Source organism: Talpa occidentalis, unplaced genomic scaffold (genome assembly GCF_014898055.3).
Source record: "Talpa occidentalis isolate TD23 unplaced genomic scaffold, MPIMG_talOcc4v2.1 talOcc4.3, whole genome shotgun sequence".
NCBI lineage: Eukaryota > Metazoa > Chordata > Mammalia > Eulipotyphla > Talpidae > Talpa > Talpa occidentalis.
This window is the reverse complement of record NW_023603184.1, coordinates 78180857-78198755: the sequence shown is the minus strand read 5'-3', so window position 1 is coordinate 78198755 and position 17899 is coordinate 78180857. Positions and strand designations below refer to the sequence as shown.

The 17899-nt window shown below is 35.9% G+C and overlaps 1 protein-coding gene and 1 long non-coding RNA gene across 4 annotated transcripts in view; one reads left to right on the top strand and one right to left on the bottom strand.

Moving 5' to 3' along the window:
* The window catches only part of KYNU (kynureninase), a 714170-nt gene that overhangs the window by 547307 nt on the left and 148964 nt on the right, over positions 1-17899 (bottom strand). The gene's annotated exons all lie outside the window — the stretch shown is intronic.
* The window catches only part of LOC129146628 (uncharacterized), a 55272-nt gene that overhangs the window by 27765 nt on the left and 9608 nt on the right, over positions 1-17899 (top strand). The window contains exon 3 of one of the 3 annotated variants that reach the window (XR_008553550.1): positions 17621-17672. The exons of 1 other annotated variant lie outside the window; for it this stretch is intronic. This is a non-coding gene — a long non-coding RNA (uncharacterized LOC129146628). Of the gene's footprint in view, positions 1-2981; positions 3029-17620; positions 17673-17899 lie in introns of those variants that run through there. One more of the 3 variants, XR_008553548.1, reaches the window with a different exon arrangement.

Here is a 17899-nt window from a genome sequence, read left to right as displayed (position 1 = left end):
TTCACAAAGTCCATCATCCTCTTTCCCTCCATCTGTTTCTCTTTCAACAATGGCATATAATAAGGTGGCCAATAAGATTTATAATTGTATTCTGTGGATATTAAATAAAGAAGCTAAGTTAGCCATGTGATTCCAAAACTCTGCCACATGACACTATTGTAAAAACTCACCCCCAGATGGTAGAGTTAGACATTGTGGAGAAAAAACTTCACTATTATATAATATCCATCATTAAGGAAATGCAGATTTTGAATTCAGGAAAGAACAATGGGTTGTTTCTAAATACAAAACCATGATCAGATGTTTTTAATTTTTTTTTTTTTAATTTCAAAATGCACAGCTTCCTGATCTACTGGATTTTTAAAAGCAAAGGCATTTTTTATTTCTTGGTCTCAATAAGGAAAAGGCTTAAAAACAATAATTTTAAAACTACTCCCTTCTTTTGGTGGTCAAAGTTTCCCTGATATCAAAATAATCACATCACTTATGATCAAGACATAAGATATGTGAATTCATAAGGGCAAAATCTTCATCAGCACCAGCTTTCTCTCTCAGCTCCAACGGCAGCATGCTTGTCAATACTTGCCTCACTTGCACTGAAAGAACATGGCCAGGAATGCTGACAAATCTATCCCTTCTATTATAAGAGCCTGTCTCCTCCTGAAATTGAAGGTAGCTTATAAAATTAACCCCTCAGCATTAGTGTGCCTTGCCTCATTGGTGGATGTAACAAATCAGTGGCAGTTGAATTATAATTCTTTGCCCTTGACACCTCAAAATACTGCTCAGTCCAGTGAGTTAATGGGATATTGCAAAGGCATATTACAACATCCTGATTTCTGCATATTTTCATACTTACGATCAGAGTGACAGGACATTTTAAGTCATTAACCAGGAAAGATTTCTTTACTCATGCCTTGAAAATGTGACTAAATGTGCAAATCTATACAATTGTGCTTTCCTTGCCACCTATCTTGTCAAAATGAAAATCGACATGGGAATCAAATCAAATGTGTTTGAGAAGATTAAAAGGAAAGAATATATATTCTTCTTCTAGACTCACACAGAGCAACTATCACTTTCTGCTATGCCAATTTGTCTTGGGCTGGTGGTTGTGAAGGTGAAACTTTGAAGGTCCTATAGATGAGAAGCCAGCACTATACAGGCTGAAATAAACAAAGAAAGAGCAGGGTGTGGATAAAATAAGGTATCACAGAATAAACTGTATAGTGTATTGTATTTACTTTTAAGAGAACATATTCTCTTGTATATTATGAGAAATAACTAAAAAAGAAGCTACAAACTATTTGTCTAATAAAAAATTAATAAAGCTGATTATTTTTGAGTCTTTTATTCTACCTGATATTAAATCAATCTCAAGACATCCTATAATTCTCTTAAGTATAGGTGTGTGTATGGTGGGAGAAGGTTGTGCAGATTGGGGGGTGAGGCTAAGAAAAGAAAAGGAACTGTATTACACTGCTGGTGGAAGTGCAAACTGGTGCAACCACTATGGAAAGCTGTGTGGAGATTCCTCAGTCTGCTAAAAATGGAGCTTCAATATGAACCAACAATTCCACTTGTAGGTATCTACCCAAAGGACACAAGAACATTCATCCAAAAGGACACCTGCAACCCTATGTTTATTGTAGCACTATTTACAATAGATAAGCTATGAAAATAACCAAAATGCCCAAAAATGAATGCCTGGATCAAGAAGATGTGGTACATATATACAATAGAATATTAGTCAGCAATCAAAAAAGATAAACTCATGCCATTTGCAGCAAGATGGATGGAGCTGGAAGGGATGATGCTCAGTGAAATAAGCCAGAAAGAAAAAGAAAAATATCGGGTAGTCTCACTTATAAGAGAAATGTAGAGGATACACATAAGGGATAAAGAAAAAAAAGTAATTATAATAAAGTGAAAAATCAAAATCAACAGGCAATTATAAACCAGAGACATTCTACAGGAAGGGAGAAGGGAGTAAGGTCAAAACAGGGGAGGGAAGAGCACATGGGACCATGGTTATAGTTCACAGATGAATGGGTGGTGGAAATTTCATGGGGACTATAAGAGATGAAAATGCATACATTGTACAAAAATTAAAAATGATATAAAATAGGGCCTCCCTGGTGGCGCAGGCGGTTGAGCACCATGCTGTAAAGCTGTCCACAGCCTCTACAGTGCAGATTTGATTCCCTGCTGGCCAGGGAGAAACCCACATGGCGTGGCAGACCTCTCCTGCCTCACCCACTGCTCCCCTCAGCAGTGTCTTCAGTCTGTCTGCCTGTTCTGCTCCCCGCTCTGTCTCTGGTGAATTCTCTCACCCTCCCACGCCTCTAACTGTACCCCAGTTCTTGTATAAATAAATAAATCATTTTAAAAATGAGGTAAAATATATAAAATAAAATAATAATAATAAAAAGAAAAGAAAAGGAAGAGGTACTGGTGAATAAAATGTGAACTATTTGAAGAATGAATTTTGGTCAGTGTCAAAGTCAAATATGATTTATTGTAGAAACTACTCATTCATCACTCTGCTGAAAAGTTTGCTTTCTCCACTAGCACTATTATACCTCCTTTAGTAGACCCTTAAATACCATGATAACTTACTTATTCTGTAAGATCCTTATTCCTGTTCAAGGAAATGACATGTTGCTCTCATTTCTAAACCCAAATGCAATATCTTAAAGACGACATTGACATAATAAAAACAAAGGATTGCTATTTCTGAATTATGTTTTGTTTCTGTGAGATCAATGTTTGAAATCTGTCAGGGAAACTTACATAGAAAACCCAAAGTGTTAATAATACCCTCACCTCTACCCTTGTACCCTGCCACCAAGTTAAGTTGTCTAGGAAAATCTCATTACTATAGAGCTCACTGTCCAAACAACTATTAGCAGGGATAAAGTAGGGAAAAAAAGTAAACCAGATGACTGCAAATTGACACAGATTAACTGTTTTTTGTTTAGAATCCTGGTGGAATACTAGCAAGCCACAGATCGTCATTTTCAGATATAATGGTGAGAACAAAGCTGAAAGATAATATATAAGCATCTATGAATCACAATGAGTGCCACACAACTGAAGGCTCCATAAGTAAAATTAATTTGGCCCTAAATAATAGTCATAGAAACAATTTTAAATGAACGTTAACATGTTGCTGCAGCTGACAATTGATTTAATTGTGCAGGCTATTAAGGCATTTGATGACAGTGGGCAAAATTCTATGAGATTGTGGAGCAATATACATAACCAAAGGTTTATCATTTCTCCTTGTATTCGCTGGGGGATGCTAATTAAATTCATCCACAAAGTACTGGATTTTATTGTGCATGGAGTTGGTTTCTTTCCAGGAATCAATTCCCATTTGAAAAGTAGGCCTAAAGTGTCTGGGCTTTAGCCAGATATTCCTGAGAGGAGGGTGATTAAAATGGTTGCTAATACCATGGTGAATATCTCCCTCACTATTCTTATAGTCCACCTTGAAAAGTCACGATGAACCATATTTCTGGAGTACAGATTTCAGGAATGATTATTTTAATTTATGTTAGTCTGAAATAAATCTTACATGCATAAAAAAGCATTTGGAATGAACGTAACCTTGATATAGACATAGATATACTATTAGGACTAATAAAATGATATTTATCTATGGAAATGTGAGTATATACTCAGAAGTTATGACTATTTTAGTTAAAATTAAAAAAATAATAATAAAATTTTGGATCACCAGCAATCACTTTGAAATGTTTCTTACATTGAGATGTAATGATGAGTTTGTACTTCCAATGATATTTTACTGTCAAATTTTGTGATGCCAATTCAAAATATGTGTATTTTTGAAGAGCTGGTAGAAGTGAAGTGATAATATTCCCTCTGAGAGTTCAACTTTTAAGAATAGCCAGCACACATATTAACACCAAACCACAGATATTTACCTTTATGAGAGATATAAGACATATTAGACTGTGATTTGTCAAACTTACCTGTCTGTTCACTTTTAATTCCCTTAGGGGTATAACATTTTCCAAGAGCCCTGATTGTTGAATTGGTGATTGCTTAGCACCTAGGCATTAAGATACAAGTAGGAGCTGACACTCTTTTTGACATTTATGTTTCAATTACATTTATTATGTGCATTTCAGTCTTTAAATACTATTGTATAAATGCATCCATGCAAGGCAGGTGGATCAGCAGGTATGATTATCCTTTGTAATTCCTTTCTGTAGAAAAGCACTATAGCAATTTTAATGTCTATGATACACACTATTGTAGAAGTGTAGAAATCAAATTGACCTCAATTAATAAAAAAATTAAATATCATAACCAACCTAAAAATTGTTAATTCCTTATTCCAGGTGAGGAAATTGAAGAACACAGACACTCATAATAAATTATAATGCTAAATGAAACCTAACACTAAGAGAGGCCAAGAAGGAAAGGCTATGACAATCACAGTGTTTGGAGTCTTTGGATGAGAACCAGTGATAATGGAGTTGGATAAATTGAATAAAGCTTTGGCATCTCCTTACGGAGTGCAAAGCAGCTTCACAAGCAAATAATTTTTGTTGGAATGCCAAGTACATATTGGTTTGAATTAAAGATAAGTGGTTTAAGGAGCTCCCTGGTAGGACAGGGGTTAAAGACACAGCACTATCAAACTATCCTCAGCCACTGCAGCATGAGTTTGATCCCCCACTGTCCAGGGAGCAATCCACATGGCACAGCAGACCTTTCCTGTCTCACCCACTGTTCCTCTCAGCAGTGTATTTCAGCATATCTGCCTGTTCTGCTCCCCACTCTCTCTGGTGAATCCTCTTACCCTGCCCTGTACCTCTGGTCTATACCCCAGTTCTTGTATGCATAAATAAATCTTTAAAAAAAGTGATAAGTGGCTTAGAAAATTTACTGCACAACATGTAAGGTGTTATTAACCATGCCAGTTTATCTAGAAATCAGGGGGCATATGGACACACATGTTTATTGATGAGATAAATCCCCCCAAATGAGGACAAGTTAATAACCCTACAACTCTACTTTCCATCAATGTATTGCTAAATCCTGAGGATTTAGAAGGTGGGAAATAATACACACTGTGGACTCTAGTTATGTGGCACATGAACGATGTTGTCTATAGTTCCACATGATGCACTATGACAAGATGCACACCTCTTCTGGGTCTTGATTTAATGCAAAATTCATACAACTATGTCACCCATTTTTCTGTCCTCACCCATCTCAAAAGCATGTGTAAAGGGGGGCCTCCCTAGTGGCACAAGGGGTTAAGATGCAGCACTGCGAAGCTATCTGCAGCCTCTGCAGCACGAGTTCGATCCCCCACTAGGGAACTGAAACACATGGTGCTTCAGACCTCTCCTGCCTCATCCACTGCTCCCCTCAGCAGTGGATGATGTTACATATGCCTGTTCTGCTCCCCACTCTGTCTCTTGTGTATCCTCTCACCCACTGCATCTCTGGCCTGCACCCCAGCTCTTGTATGCATAAATAAACAAATCTTTAAAAAAAAAAGCTTGCGTAAAGGATTTTACAATTATATTATTTTACCTTCTATATTTTGCCAGAGACAGGGCTTTCAGCATTTTTTTTACCAGAATTTACAATAAAAAGGGGCCTCCTTGGTGGCACAAGGGGTTAAGTGTCAGTTCTATGCAGCAATCTGCAGCCACTGCAGCACGAGTTTGATCCCTAGCCAGGGAGGTGACCCACACCGAGCAGCAGACCTCTCCTGACTCACCCACTGCTCCTCTCAGCAGTGTATTTCAGTCAATACACCTGTTATGCTCCCAACTCTGTCTCTGGTTAATCCTCTCACCCCCTGCACCTCTGGCCTACACCCCAGCTCTTGTATGAATAAATAAATAAATCTTTAAAAAAAAAGAATCTACAACAAAAAGTGTGTTATTAGTCACTGGGGACAGAGATCACATATAACTGTTACACAAGTTTCATAAAATATATTTATGTTTCTTATTAGCCCTCAGGATAGTATGTGTAGGGTCTTCAAGTGCTACTGATGTTGAACATCATAAGTTTTTATTCCTGCACTTGATCCTGCATAATCAGAGCTTATCCTGTGTCCTAAGGCTGTACTTCTCAAAGTAAATATAAACACCCACATGAAGCAATATCATGGCATAGATACCATGGTTCTGGACTTGATTGTAGGCAAGGACATAGAGACCAAATTTTAATAAGTAATGTGGGCTCAGGGGATTCTCTGCCATGCTAAAGAATACTACCTTCAAGACTATAGTCCATAGCTATTCCACAGTGTATATATTTTTATTGACTTATTTGTCCAACTAGTATGTGCCCCCAAACGTAAGATGTATTAGGGGTACATATACCATCACAAAACTTAGCTTACCCGAAACACATGTAAAAGCAGAAACATAATATGATAGTTCTTATTAACAAAGCTTATGTAAGAGTGCAGTGCAAGATTTTATTGTTATCCCTGCTGATTAGAAAAAATATGTGTAAAAATTGATACCATGTTTCTGATTATTATAAAGATCACTTTGTGGTAACGGAGGGTAAGATAAGGGTGAGGTAATCTATAGGAGGTTGTTGCAAAAGCCTGCGTAAGAGATGATTAGTTAATGCACTGAAAAGTTAAACTGAAGATGGCCATAGGAACTCAGGTTATAACAAGTGATGAGAAGCATAATTTCTCATTGTTTAATAGGTGAGGTAGACAAGCAGATGGTCATCCCCATGCAGTGCAACATGTTCTGTGCTAATGGTATTTATAAGTTACAATCACTGCAGAAGGCAACGACCCACTCAGTACATGCTGGTGTGCATTGCAGCTCTGTCTTAGAGTGAGAATTCCAGGTACTGTGGATAACCATTTGACCCCCAAATCAAGGCAGCTGGGAAATAAAATGCAGTCAGAATCTGAAATTATCATTTAGTAAATGTAATGATATACCATTTAACACTGCCATAGATTAAGACAAAGAAAACAAATCTTATGTGTTATGTCTTCAAAAGATAAGCTCAAAGATCTAAATCTAGACTTACAGAAAACAGGGGTGGCACATTATATTTTCCCCAATTTTATATAATCGTCTTACACAGTCTATATATAAGAAAATAATTTGTTAAAAAAAAAAAAAAAAACCTCAGGACCTTCTCCAAGACAATTCAGAGATTGATGACTCTCCTCCCCTGACATTCCTGTTCAATTAATTAGAGGTCAGGGAGACATCTGCTTCATATTTCACCAATATGTATTAAGGACTTCAATGAAAATGAAGTTCCCTAATTTTAAATCTTGGCACACACAAAGCAAATTCACCTTTCACTTATTGAAAAAATAATAGTGACAATTAGTTGACTTTCTGAACCAATTTCTTCATTTTTGATTTTTTAGAAAAGTCCCATTATTTATTACCTTATTTTGTGAGTTTTAGCTTTCCTCTCCAACCTTCCTGTTTACCCTTTTTATATACAGCTTGACTCTGGATCAAATGCAGTAGAGGGTCTCATTAAATGCTGAGCAGCCAGTTTTGACAAACTCTACTTTCACACAAGTTACACAAGAGAAATACATAATATAATTTTTATGGTTGACTGCCTTGAGAAAATTTAGCACACCAGAAGCATAATTCATTCAAAGAGGAAAAAAATCTCTTTAGCTGAGTTATTACCTGAGTGCAGCTCTGCAACTGGAAATAAAGTTTGAAAGCTTCTACGTACATAAGGAGTACAAATGGATTTGGGTCATCAATAACGTGACTAAGTTCAGAATCAGTGTGTTGAGGGATTTCCCTCTCACAAGTAACAATAACATTCACTCTGCTTGTGTCTCTGGTGTGACAGAGTCCTTGTCCTATTCTTTACATAGTTACGTCATTATAATCCTAACAGTCCTATCATATGAACATTATTATCTCTACTTACAGATGAAAAAGTTGAAAATCAGAAAGGTTAAATAATTCCCACAGGAGGGTATCGATGGTAAATGTTGAGTCTAGTATGTTAAATTCCACAGTCAAGGACTTCCCCAGATGTCCATGAAATTTTTACTTCTCATCTTAAGTAGAGTAATTGTTCATTGCTCAGTGCCTATAAGTCATATATTTGACATTATGCACCTTTTTGTCAGCACAAGCAAGAGAGATTTCTAAAAGTGCAAAAGGTAACCTGCTCCAAAAAGAAGCAATCAAAAGGTTATCTGAGAAACTCCATGTAACGGACACACTAATAAAGCTGGCGGGGATGAAGAGCATGGGTGTCATAGCTGATTCTGATGCTAACACTCAAGCACATGAGAATGTATATCCCTTGCCAAATCATTTGTTTGCTGCTGTTTGCAAAATCTAATTGTATCACACTACAGAGTGTGAAATGCTAAGTAAAATGTTTCTCTGCCATATCTCTCTATTTATATAGAGAACTTTGATTTCCTCAATCCAATATTTGCATACATCCAATAAAGTTTTAAAGACAGAACCAAACTGCAGCAGCATTTTAAGAAAGAGTCACTTAGAAAGTAAATGAGAAATAAATATGGGACCTACAATTGGGAATATATTATGCCACTTTCTCTCCTGATTCGTGGCACACTTCCTTTAACTATCAAGTTTATTTGCCTCACCCAGGTTAGGACTTTTTGGTACAAGAAATAGACTTACTTACTTTTCCTCAGGAGACCAAAAAAAAGGAAGAAATGCAGTCAGATATCAGAAGAAGAATGAAACTTAGAATGCATTGAATGTCAGGCACTGAGGTACTCAACTTTCATTACCACAGCTCTCTACTATTCTGGCTTACATTTTATTTGTAAACTTTCTCTGGTATCAGTCCATCTGGCAGGCAGGAGATAATTCAACAAACCCAAGTCTATACATTACTAAGGTAACAACATCAAAGGACAGATATTCTCAGTACCGTCTTCAGTGATTTGTAAAAGAAACACCCATCTCCTCATTTTATTCAAATCCCCACTCTTGGTCCAATTTATGTGATCAACTGCTCATAGATACAAATGCAATTTCAGGTTCCCTTATTTGGAAATCTGATATCAACTGAGAATCAGCCTGAATATATTCCCAAATATTTCAAAAATGATAAACAATATACTGCCCTTGATTTGGTAGAATTTTTGTCAATTTATGACTTATGCCCCCAATTTATTCTTGTTTTCTAAGTTCTTTCCCAATGGTTTCCTAATAAACCTTATTTGATTACGCTTTTCCATCCATAGAAGGATCTTCACACAGTTAATGTAATAATGTTGGCTTTCTCACTTATCTAACCAGTCTGGATCACAGTGTGACCCTTTAGGTCATAGCGAGTGATGTCAATTGCAAAAGATTAAATTAGTCACAGGGATTAGTCACACTGAAAACTTGCAGTCCTACTTTTTTGTCACTTGTTACCTAGTCTGTCTCTATTTCCAGTCTATACAACAACTGTATAAGAACACTGCTATATGCCATTTAACTTGCAATATTTTTCTCATGTTCTTTATGTAATTTTCTTGTTTGTTATTTAGTTCTAGAAATTAATGCCATCTCTTTTTCTACTGTAAGTCTTTTGAGGATAGGGGCAGCATTCAAATGTACTTAGAAGACTCAATATTTTTAAACTTTCAAATGGGATCCTATTGTAAATTAGCATTTAATGGCAAAGATCATTTTAAAGATTGTTGGGAGTTAAATAAAACAATATATTAATCAGTACAATGATATAATCAGATGCTAAGAATACTCATTAGCATCCACATTTCAAGAACATTATGCCTAGAGAAAAACCAACTGTTTTCTGTAGTGTGAAGTCCTCAAATATCTTCAAATAAAATTCAAATAATATTTAGTGATGATCAGTCATGCCAATATAATAGTTCTCTAACATAGTAGAGAAGATAAAATAATCTAAAACCAAATATTGTTTCAATCTTTTCATAGTAAGCAAAACCAGTTTTATGTTAAATATCAGGCTAACAAAGTACACAAATCTTCACTGAGAAAAATATTTTATAAAAAGCTGATCTTAAATAAAAGAAATACTTCTTGTACAAGTGTAAAAAGAAATTCCTAGACTAACAAATCACACTAGAAAAGGCTAAAGATAGACTTACTGAAAAGAATTGTAATGATGATTTACCAGAAAGAAAACTCACCATGGAGAACTTCCATCAGGCAGCATAAATGTTGTAATATTGTAGAAATGTAAATACATATTAATTCATTGAAAGATAAATATAAACATATAAATATATGTGTATATATACATATATACGTATATATGTGTATATGTGTGTATGTGTGTATATATATATATGTATCTCCAGGCATATTAATAAACCTAACTTTCATTTGCATGTGAGTGGAGAGTGTTGACTGTTGAGAAATTTGGACCAGGTGTGATTTGAACAATACTTTGTTCAAAATCAAGGCACTACAGAGGCAGAAGTTAAATCATAGTCATAAATAAGAGGCCAGGTATAAATCAAACCTGAAAATTTATATGAAGCAACATCAAAGCTGTACCTAGAATAATTGTAAGAGGGTAGTTTTCAAATCAAAAGAATCGGTTCTTGGGTTTTCTTAAGTATCCCGTTTGTTAGGCTAATATTATCTCTATGTAATTAGTTATATCCTCATCATATCGGCAGATATTTCCTCTAGATCAAATGGATGTTCCTTTAGGACTTGGTATCACTATTAATCTGAACAGTCTGCTTTTCTTGATCATATTCACTCATCATCTTTACCCCATTGTTATTTACATTCCTGCCACCATTAACTTAAGGCCAGAGTATACAATTTGATAACCAAATCCTTAAACAAATGTATCGCCTCTTCTGTAAAATATCGATAACAAAGTTTAAATCTCAAATTTAGCTTTTATCTTTCTCCTGCAGACCACTCACCAAAGGAAAGTGCTTCCTTTTTCTGTGCAGCCTGCATCTTATGCCTCATTTCCTTCTATGATAATTTCAGCTAGAAATTTATATGCAAACTGGATAGGAATAAGTGAACACACTTGAAGGCAGGCAAAAGGTAGAGAAGCTATGTTCACAGCACCTACTGCAACTCTCATAAAGACTCAGGCTTTGAAGTATCTTCTTAGACAGCACAATGGAAATACAAATTAACTTGAACTTGAATCTTTCTTCTCTTCATATTGTTGTTTTTATCTCAGGTTAGCTTGTACTTCCAGTAAATAATTCCACCTAAGTATCACAATCTACTCTTGCTCTAATAATCACAAGAGCGTAGCAGAGATTTTAATTTTTGTCCTCATTTCACACAGGGCTCTGAAAAAGAACTCATGCTGGCAGCTCTGGCTGGAGGTACACAGATTTCCCAGAACCTAACAGCAGTTTGCAGAGACTATAAACTAACAGGAGAAATGGAAGGCACTGGCCTTGAACATGTTAGGATCAAATTCTATAGCAGCTCTATAAATTAAGGTCAACTCCAGAATGGGAAAAAGAAGGGATTCAGAGCCAAGAATTTTTATTTTGTGGATTATTGTGCACAAGAAGATGAATTAACATCAAAAAGAGAACAGGGCCTCCCCGGTGGCACAGTGATTGAGTGCTGGGTTGCGAAGCTGCTTGCAGCCTCTGCAGCGCTGGTTCGATACCCAGCCGCCGGCGAGGGATCCACATAGCACCCAGACCTCTCCTGCTGCCCGCTGCTCCCCTCAGCAGTGTATTGTCAGTCTGCCTGTTCTGCTCTCCGCTCTGGCTCTGGTGAATTCTCTCACCCCCCCGCACTTCTGACTGTACCCAGTGCTTGTATAAATAAATAAATAAATCTTAAAAAAATAAAAAAGGAGAACACTGTATATTTAAATATACAAACTTAAGATACTTTCATAGAAACAAACAAAAGAAGATAATATACCACCATGTTAATACAAACAAACAAAAACTCAGACCAGTGAGAATAAATGAATATTATGAAAGAAACTACTGGGAAAAACAAAATGGTAAAGGCCACTCCTTTTCTACCATGTGGCTCCATATTGTGATTACTAGTCAAATAAGTGGGTAGGAAATGAAAAGAGATGGGAGTTTGTCTTCTGGAAGGGAATGAGATCTAATAGGGTGGTTTCAACTGGTAATGTAAGTTCATACTGAGAGAACTGAGATTATAAGAGTTAAGACTTGACTAAAGATTGAATTTCTGGGCCTCCCTGGCAGCACAAGGGGTTAAGCACAGCACTGTGAAGCTATCTGCAGCCTCTGCAGCATGAGTTCCATCCCTGGCCGGCCGGCTAGGGAGCTGACCCACATGGCACAGCAGACCTCCCCTGTTTCGCCCTCTGCTCCCCTCTGTATTTCAGTAGATCTGCCTGTTTCATTCCCTACTCTGTCTCTGGTGAATCCTCTCACACCCCTACACCTCTGGCCTGTACCCCAGTTCTTGTATCCATAAATAAATAAATCTTAAAAAAAAAAAAGATTGAATTTCTAGCAGAGGGTCACCGAAGCTTGGGGAGAACTATATAGGTTCCTGTAATTACTTAATGACTTTTCCAGTGCAAATCTGGACCATAGGTCAGAGCCACACTCACAAATGTACCTCCAAGTGTGGTGACAGAATGGAAGACACACTCCTGAAACCTTAGACCTCAGATTGTGAGGAAAATTTGGAGAAAAATAAGAAAGGATCTTCTGGTGGATTGTCTTCAGATGACTACCTGACATTAGAAAAGTTTCCCCCACTGAACTGCTAGAAATTAAAATTGAGGAATTAGGCAGGGCCTGTAGGACTGAACTTTTTTTGACTTTAAGAGAGTGAAAGCTCTCTACTCCTAAGTCAGAAGACTAAGTCCATGAAGGCTGTGTATCATGTGATGATGTTCATCCCCTATGTGAGGAGTTACAGTATCCCTGAGAACAGAAGAAGGGATGACAAAAGCAAACTGTTTACTATTTTGTTGTTGTAACTGTCAGTTCCTTGCCCATGGAAGATAAGGCAGAATCAACTCTAGCAGTTCACCCCTGGAAAGTAACTCTTCATCCAAGTGCAATCTACCTTCCTCCACCCATCAAACAATCCGAAGTGTTATATCATAAACTTTGCCTGGTTCTAGCCAGTTTTTTTTTTTTTTTTTACTTACAAGACCCACATTAAAATCATTAACTTTCCTATTACTAATATTGTTTTCCTCAATGTTGTTTACCACATGTATGGGAACTTTTGCCCATTTCAGGACAGTTTAACATGGGAATAGGTAGTGCCTCCAAATCCTTATAAGATGTTAATATTCATAACTTGGGAATGAGAAACTATAGCCAGATCCACTCCATTTTGCAGCAGAATACACTCCTAGACTAAATGTAAGGAATAAGTGGAATTAAACTCTAACCACTGAATTGTGTTCCTTCTTCGGGATAGATCACTCACTAAAGTGCATTCCCTCTCTAGGACTGTTTAACTCATTGAATTGCACCCCCTATTCCTTCCTTTTGATTAATTGTTAACTGGCTTCACCTGCATTCCTGGGAATGTAGAAAATTGATGGTGCTACATCCCTAATAAAATTCACTGTGCCTCTGTGAGTTAGATAGTGGCATCAGAAACAAACATCTGCTAGTTGCTGAAAAAACACCCAACTGGAGGACCTCCCTGGTGGTGCAAGGGGTTAAGACAGCACTGTGAAGCAATCCGAAGCCACTGCAGCAAGAGTTCAATCCCCACTCACATGGTGCAGCAGATCTCTCCTGACTGGCCTACTGCTCCCCTCAGCAGTGTTTTAGTCAGTCTGCCTGTTCTGGTTCCCATTCTCTCTCTGGTGAATTCTCTCATCCCATTCATCCCCAGCCTTCCCCATACACACACCACACACATAACACCTCTGGTCTTTACCCCAGTTCTTGTAAGCATAAATAAATAAATCTTTCAAAAAAAAAAACAAAACAGGAAAGAAAACACTCAGCTGGGAAAGTCAAACACTTTGACTCCTGTCCCTGAGACTGCCTAGCACCCCCTCAGATCTGGAAATGTGAAGCCCTGACTTTCCTTAGCCCCTCATAAAACCCCAGCTCTCCTGTCATTCCATGAGCCAGTTGTTTTTGGGGTGTTATTCCTCCTACTCTCTTGATGGCCATCTCAAATAAAATGCCTTCATGTAAAGACAATTCTCATGATTCAGTTTGGCTTTCTGGGTGTGAATAGAAGACCTCTATGGTTGTTTACAAAATTGGAATTCATGGGATTCTTGGAAATTCTTGAACACATATTCTTTGTTTTTTCCACAGGATTTTTTAAAAATAATTTTGATTTACCATAATAACAAAAAGTGGGTTATTTTCTGTGACAAATCTATATTAAAATTTTAAGAGCTTCTTTAAAACACATGACAAATGAATGTTTATTGTTAAAATGAATGTATTGGAGCAATTATATATTTCAATAACATTCAAATTGATCTTTAATATAGGTATTTTGTGAGAGGAAGGTATAGTAAAATAAATGCCAAATGATAATTTTAAAAGTTAAAAAGTGATAAACATTTGGTATTTAAATGTTATTTATGAAATGAAAACTTAGTACACAAATGCATCATTATCATCAACATAGATATTTCTTTATATAAGCTCATTTTATTTTTTTAACTATGAATATATTTTGCATACTTGTCCTGATTACTTTAGTTAATTCAGATTTTAGATCTGTTGTGATTTCATTTCTGAGTACTGACCAATAATATCCACATATGCTTCTCTTTGAATCACTTATATTAAGGTATTTACACAAAACAGTAGGATAGAGGAAAAAAAAAACACTAGTGAACATTAGGAGGTAATAATAAGATAACAATCAATTTTCCTATCAAAGGTAATAGTGCTACAGAATTACATTTCAAAATTACCAATTTAAGGACTTATTTCCTTCTAAAATTTAATCTTTAGAGTTCTGTTTATAGATTTTTTTATATGAAGTATAATGCCTTTGGTGTCTCAAAATATTAAAATAAATCTACTATATGCTCAAACAATTCCACTCCTTGGAATCTACCCACAGAATTCAAATGCACTAATATAAAGGGATATATACACACCTATGTTCACTGCAGTGCTATTTACAAGACATGGATAAAACCCCAAGTGCCTAAGAACAGATGAGTGAATTAAAAATATATGGTATCTGTAAGCAATGTAATACTACTCAAAGATAAAAAAGATGAATTCTGGCATTTTAGGACAAAATGGATGGGCTCAAAGGGATGATGATAAATTAAGTCAGTCAGAAGGAGAAAGAAAAATATCAGATGATTTCACTTATATGCAAAATATAGAGAAACAAAATATAGCCATTTATAACCAATCAACAATAAATCCTTGAAAACTGTAGAACTGAGGTTACCAGAGGGTGGGGACTGTAGAGAAGAAAGTGTCAAGGGGGGCTAATAGACTTTGGTGGAGGACTATGTGTGTTTCAATGGTGAGTTTGGTGTGTTAACATACATCTGAAGACGTGTGAACCTATACCTCTGTATCCATATAGTGCTGTACATCAGCAATCTTAATAAAACATTACATTAAAAAGTTAAAAGATTATTGTACCTTTTTTCAGTTCTAAATATTGAATATTAATCACTTAAAATCACACCTCATAAATATTAAATGCTCAGTATTTGCAGCTGTATTCTTATTAGAAATACTAGTTGGAAAATATGGCCACTTACTGAGAGAAGGATTTGGTTGAGAAAAGTAAGGTGAGGTCAAGAGTTCACTTTAGGGTAGCAGATTTAAAGTGCCTGTTATATTCTCAAGGGCAGATATTAAGGAGTTAGGCCCAGGATCTGGGGCTAATAAAAATCTAATATGGAGATATTATTGATTTATAGAAGAATTTTAATCCACATATGAAGATAAGGTCATATAAACAGTACAGTGTGAGAAGAAAAGGTAACACTCAAGTATTCACATCTGGTCAGCTTCCCCTGAAAAACATTTTCACACCCGCACTGTTTATCTTCTTAGTACAAATGGCCTTTTAGTTTTCCTAGTAGTAGGCTGCATAGGCTTCACTAACCAATTTTGTGGCTTAGGGCCTCTTATCCTTACTAACACTTGCTATCTCTTTCCTTGAGCCTGAACCACCTGTCTGCAATCCTTTGATAATGTCCTGTTTCAATATGATTGGTTTCAAAATATTGAAGATGACCTTGACACTGCCCTTTTCATCCTACAATGTCTCATCTACTGTGCGGGGCAAGCTTGACTGTTAGAAACAAAATCAAGTCTAATGGACACACTTTTGAAGCACTATTTCGTTCTGACTGTTTTTCTTTGGTATTTTTCCAAGAATACATTTATTATCATCTACCTTATGATGTTACCAATGTGATGACAGTGTTTGTATATAGCAATTATTGTTTGGAAAAAGGCATTGAATAACCAAGGAAAAAACAAATGCATGCTTTGTTTTCTTATGTTTTATGTATTTTGTATTAATATTTTCTGCTTTTTGGATCACACAGAAGTATCACAGGATGGAGCCTGAATACTTGTATTATAATTTACCTAATACAGACAGGCTTTTTACCATCAATGTACACAACAACTTGGGAGGTATTAGAATATACTAGCTCTATGCTTTTCATATGAAAATTAAATATAATAGTATTATTGCTGGTAGCTCCAAAACATTGGTACAACAAAACAAACATATGAATGTACTTTACATATTAAAATTGGTAAATTAACCACATCTCTGGGTAATGCAAATACTGGTTTATGAAAATAACATATTGCCAGAAACAAAATTTAATTTTTCTCCTCTATAATTTCTATGCTTATTGACATGCATAATTACATTTAACTTATTTTCTTAATGAAATAAAATGTTTCAAAAACTTTGAGTGTTTATTTCTTAAATGAAATGAATTTTTCATGGACTCTAAGTGATATGTACTAAATGTGTTCCCCCAAAATGCATATGTTGAAATTTTAGCTCTCAATGTGACATTTTTATCTAGGGCCTAATAACAACTAAGATTCAATGAAGAAATAAGGGTGGGATCCTAATCTAATAGGAATCAACATGAGAGAGAATACACTCCATCACCACATTCATATCACCATATGAAGGTAGATGTCTACAAGTTAGGAGGAGAGTTCTCACAAGAAACTGATCACTGTTGGACCTTAACCGGAGATTTCACACTCCACATTTGAGAAAGAGATATTTATGTTGTTTAAAGCACACAGCCTGTAGCATTTTATTCTGACTGCTCAGATTGGAGGTAATATATTGAGTATTGATGTAGTCAATGAATCTTCTTTGTGCTCCCCAAATTTTTTGAAACATTATGTTTGCCCTATAGAAAAATGGGGTTATCATAATATTTCTACTTACTTGAAAGCAATCTTTGAGGGTTGAAACTTTATTACATTCAAGTTTGTATCTACAAAATGTATTGCCTAGCATGGTAGATGCTTAATAAGTGCTCATTATTTAAGTAACGTAGTATATGAACTCTAAATCTTTTATCATGGAAAAGATGTTTTTTTTTTTTCTGGCTTTATAACTTATTTCAGCATCATGATAGATCTGTGTCCATATTACAGAGATAATTTTATCTTTGGGTGTGTGTTTGTTTGTTTCAGGTTTAATTATATGAATGTGTTGGAAGTGCTTTAACACGACCTAACCTTCATGGTGAGCTGGAGTTATTGCTATAAAAGTTGTATCTCAAGTCATTATTCTTCAATAACTTATGCTATTCAATAAATAAACTGGATAATATGAAAAGCACTGGCTCTAACAGGTAACTACAGCATCTTAGATACAATGTCAGGAATCTAATTTGCTAGAAGAAGAGAAGCATGAAGGGCCAGTACTTTGGAATGCCTGACTAAACCACAAAGTACCAGACTCCTACGAAA